The sequence below is a fragment of the Cebus imitator genome, unplaced genomic scaffold (genome assembly GCF_001604975.1).
Source record: "Cebus imitator isolate Cc_AM_T3 unplaced genomic scaffold, Cebus_imitator-1.0 Scaffold88, whole genome shotgun sequence".
NCBI lineage: Eukaryota > Metazoa > Chordata > Mammalia > Primates > Cebidae > Cebus > Cebus imitator.
Window position 1 is genome coordinate 1,647,080 of NW_016107403.1, and position 5,221 is coordinate 1,652,300.

At 42.1% G+C, this 5,221-nt stretch overlaps 1 non-coding gene across 1 annotated transcript; it reads right to left on the reverse strand.

Moving 5' to 3' along the window:
* Positions 1–4,663: 4,663 nt before the first annotated feature.
* LOC119472195 lies at positions 4,664–4,804 on the reverse strand. The gene has a single exon (XR_005201308.1). It is a non-coding gene; the product is annotated as a U4 spliceosomal RNA (small nuclear RNA).
* Positions 4,805–5,221: the final 417 nt, after the last annotated feature.

Below are 5,221 nucleotides of genomic sequence, written 5' to 3' on the forward strand. Positions count from 1 at the left end.
CAGTTATTCAGGAGGCAGAGGCAGGGGAATTGCTTGAACCTGGGAAGCAGAGGTTGCAGTGAGCCACTACACTCCAGCCTGGGTGACAGAACAAGACCCTATCTTGAAAAAAAAAAAAAGTTTGCAAAAGCGTGATTAGAAAGGTAAATGAGGTAGCATATGAAAGCAAGGAGGAAAGCAAATGAACTTTCCAAGGATTTTATTGAACTTCCAATTAGTCACCTGTTTTTTATTTTAGTCCATTACTTTTTCTTAAATCTCAGGCTGCAACCCTTATCATAGCTATAGCTTCTGATTCTGATTAAGGTGTCCATTTTTAATCCAAAGTGGCCTGGTGAGTTTTTCTTCTGATTGCCTGAAAGCATCAAAAAGGTAAGTGAATCAGCCGGGCACAGTGGGTCACGCTTGTAATGCTGGCACTTTGGGAGGCCAAGACAGGTAGATCACTTGAGGTCAGGAGTTCAACACCAGCCTGGCTAACATTTCCCCATCCCTACTAAAAATACAAAAATTAGCTGGGCATGATGGAGGGTTCCTGTAGTCCCAGCTACTTGGGAGGCTGAGGCAGGAGAATCACTTGAACCTGGAAGGTGGAGGTTGTAGTAAGCAGAGATCACGCCACTGCATTCCAGCCTGGGCAACAGATCAAGACTCTGCCTCAAAATAAAAAAAAAAAGGTAAGTGAATCAGGTATCCAAGCCTTTCAACTAAACACCATATTGAAGCTATTCTCAGTAAATAATGGCTGCTCACACCAAAAGGGCATTAGGCTTTTTCTTGTAATTCTTCTATGTGAAATTCAGAAAATGGAAGATATTCAACATGCATTACTTCCTATGAATGTAATTTGGCTAGGCAGGAAGAACTAAGCCCATGAAAGAATGGTGGGGTCCCTTGCTTTTGCTTCTTATCTTCTAGCTCTTTGCTTCTCCAAGTACAGTCTGGCCATCAGCAACATCAGCCTCAGAGCTGGGAACTTGTCAAAGGCAGAATATGAGGATTCTACTCCCAGAATCTATATTTTTACAAGATCCTAGTGCTTGAAAAATTTAAGAGCATGTGTTCTTGTGCAGAATGGAAAAAGACTGTACTCCAGGCGTTTCCAAACCTGACTAGTATGAAAACTTCACGAGGTGCTTGTGTAAAATAAAAATTTTTGGGTTACCCCTCCCAGGAAATTGTAATTTTATAGGTCTATGGTGGGGCTCCAGAATGACTCTGGTGCTTCCAACACCTAAAATGACATTTGGGGGCCGGGCGCGGTGGCTCAAGCCTGTAATCCCAGCACTTTGGGAGGCCGAGGCGGGTGGATCACGAGGTCAACAGATCGAGACCATCCTGGTCAACACGATGAAATCCCGTCTCTACTAAAAATACAAAAAATTAGCTGGGCATGGTGGCGCGTGCCTGTAATCCCAGCTACTCAGGAGGCTGAGGCAGGAGAATTGCCTGAACCCAGGAGGCGGAGGTTGCGGTGAGCCGAGATCGCGCCATTGCACTCCAGCCTGGGTAACAAGAGCGAAACTCCATCCCCCCCACCAAAAAAAAATGACATTTGGAAACTGTTGATTTTTGTATGTGTGTGTGAGAACCCCCCATCTCTATTTTTTTTTTTAATTAAAAAAAAATAGGCTGGGCGAGGTGGCTCACGTCTGTAATCCTAGCACTTTGGGAAGCCAAAGCTGACAGATCACCAGGTCAAGAGATTGAGACCAACCTGGCTAACACAGTGAAACCCCATCTCTACTAAAAATTCACAAATTAGCTGGGTATGGTGGCACATGCTTGTAGTCCCAGCTATTTGGTAAGCTGAGACAAGAGAATCACTTGAACCCAGGAGGTGGAGGTTGCACTGAGCTGAGATTGTGCCACTGTAGTCCACTCTGGCGACAGAGTGACACTCCATCTCAAAAAAAAAAAGAGAGAGAGAAAAAAAGAAAAAAGAAAACAAAAAATACACAAAAAATGAAAATAAAAGAAGAAGAAACAAAACAAAAACAAAAATTAGCTGGGCGTGGTGGTGGGTGCCTGTAATCCCAGCTACTTGGGAGGCTGAGGCAGGAGAATCGCTTGAACCTGGGAGATGGAGATTCCAGTGAGCCGAGATCAAGCCACTGCACTCCAGCCTGCGTGACAGAATGAAATTCCATCTCAAAATAAATAAATAAATAAAAATAAATAAATAAAATTAAAGAAATGAGAACATACAGTAAAAACATGTAAAAGAAGGAAGAGCAAGAAACACTGGCATATTTAAAAATGATTCACTTCAATTTCTGAAGTACAAAAAACCTTACACAAATCTAGTAAATTTATGCAAATTACCACAGAGGGTAGTTTTTAAAAACAGTACCTTTTATATCTAAACTTCATGAAGTCTGATTTTTGGCACTAGATGTAATTTTGGAACTAACATGTTATTGTTCCCCTGGCAGCATTTCCCTTCTATAAATCATCATATTCACATCCCACACATACATATCCTGTGACAGCCCTAGCTCTGGCCTCTTTCCAGGACACCAGGATACCACTAATGTGAATCAAAACCATATCTGGAAAAATTTGGACAACTCTATTCCCTTTCCAGCGATGACAAGCAAATATGGACTGTGCACCTGTTTTCTCCTGAGGGTGAATGTTTTAAAGTCTTTTAAAAAAAAAAAATGGGGTAAAAAACACAACATAAAATGTATTATTTTAACCTTTAAAAAACTAAACAAACTGAAAAAAAAAAAAAAAAAGAAAAAAAGGGCCGGGCGTGGTGGCTCACGTCTGTAATCCAAGCACTTTGGAGGCCAAGGTGCCACAAAGGCGGAACACCTGAGGTCGGGAGTTCAAGACCAGCCTGACCAACATGGTGAAACCCCGTCTTTAAAAACAAACAACAGACTGGCCAAGTGCAATGGCTCACACCTGCAATCCCAGCACTTTAGGAGGTTGAGGCAGAAGGATCGATTGAGCCCAAGAGTTCAAGACCAGCCTGGGCAACATTTCGAGGCCCCATCTGTACAAAAACCCAAAAAACTAGCTGGGTGTGGTGACATGCACCTGTGGTCTCAGCTACTCAGGAGGCTGAGGTGGGAGGATCGATTGAGCCCAAGAGGTGGAGGTTGCAGTGAGCCAAGATTGCATTACTGCATTCTAGAGTGGGTGACAGAGTGAGACCCTTTCTCAATAAAATAAAATAAAATAAATAATAGTTCATTTTTAAAACAGTCTTAGACTTACAGAAAATCAGATAGTAGAATTTCCATATCCCCCTTCCCCTGCACTTTTTCCCCTATTAACATTTTGCATGAATGTGGTATATTTGTTATAATAAATGAAACAAGACTGATACAAATAACTAACTAAAGTCTGATAGTTTACATGAAGATCCCCTTTTTGTCTTGTAAAATTCTACTGGTTTCCACAAATGTATAAATGTTATGTATTCACCATTACAGTATCACACAGAATAATTTCAGCCCTAAAAATACTGTGTTTCACATATTCATCCCTCTCTACTAATCCCAAACAGTTGGCAACCACTGATCTTTTTACAGACTCCATAGTTTCATCTTTGCTTTTTTCTTTTTCTTTTTTTTTTTTTTTGAGACGGAGTCTCGCTCTTGTCCAGGCTGGAGTGCAATGGCATGATTTCAGTTCACTGCAACCTCTGCTTCCCGGGTTCAAGCGACTCTCCTGCCTCAACCTCCTGAGTAGCTGAGGTTACAGGCGCCTGCCACAACGCCTGGCTAATTTTGTATTTTTAATAGAGACAGGATTTCTCCATGTTGGTCAGGCTGGTCTTGAACTCCCAACCTCAGGTGATCTGCCTGCCTTGGTCTCCCAAAGTGCTGGGATTACAGGCATAAGCCACCACGCCTGGCCAGTTTTGTCTTTTCTAAAATTGCATATAGTTGGAATCATACAGTATATAGCCTCTTCAGATTGGCTTCTTTCATTAGGGAATATATGTTTCAGGTTCCTCCATGTCTTTTGTAGTTTGTTAGCCCATTTCTTTTCTTTTTATTTTTTGAGACAGAGTCTTGCTCTGTTAGCCAGGCTGGAGCATGGTGGTGGGACCTTGGCTTCCTGCAACCTCCACCTTCTGAGTTCAAGCAATTCTCCTGCCTCAACCTCCCAAGTAGCTGGGATTACAGGCGTGTGCCACCACGCCCAACTAATTTTTTGTATTTTTAGTAGAGATAAGGTTTCATCATGTTTTCATCATGTTGGCCAGTCTGGTCTTGAACTCCTGACCTCAGGTGACCCGTCTGCCTCGGTTTCCCAAAGTCCTGGGAATTTTATTTTTGAGGCAGGGTCTCACTATGTCACCCAGTCTAGAGTGCAGTGGCATGATCATAGCTCACTGTAGCCTTGACCTCCCAGGCTCAGTGATCCTCCCTCCTCAGCCTCCCAGGTAGCTGGGACTACAGAAGTGCATACCCACACCTAGCTAATTTTTTTTATTATTTTGTGGAGATGGGGTTTCACCATGTTGCTCAGGCTGGTCTCAAACTCCTGGGCTCAGGCCATGTGCCCGCTTTGGCCTCCCAAAGTGCTGGGATTACAGTCATGAGCCACTGTGCCCCACCCCTTTATTTTTATCACTGACACTTCCATTGGATGTTCCACAGTTTGTTTATCCATTCATCTATTTTTTAAAAATATAATTCAGTCTCCATAGAGATTGTCAAAAATTGCCAATGCCGACTATATTTCAAGTCATCATGGTGGGGTATCGGGAAAAGTTTTCAATTAGCAATAATCATGCCTCAGATAAACCTCATTGGCTACAATACTGCTACTACACAAAACTATCCATTCATCTATTAAAGGGCATCTTAGTCTTCCAGTTTGGGACAATTATGAATAAGGCTGCTATAAATATTCATGTGCAGGTTCTGTGTGGACATAAGTTTTCAACTCAATTGAAAAAATACCTAGGAGTGTGATTGCTGAATCATTTCATAAGACTATGTTTAGCTTCGTAAAATACTGCCAAACTGTCTTCCAAAGTAGTCTTACCATTTTGCATTCTTACCAGGAATGAATGAGAGTTCTTATTGTTCCACATCCTTTACAGTGTTTGGAATTGTCAGGTTTTTGGACTTTAGCCATTCTTAGTGGTGTGTAGAGGTACCATCTTAACCATTTTTAAGTGCATGGTTCAGTGGCATTAAGTACATTCACATTGTTTGGCTATCCTCACCATCATCTATCCACAGAACCCTTT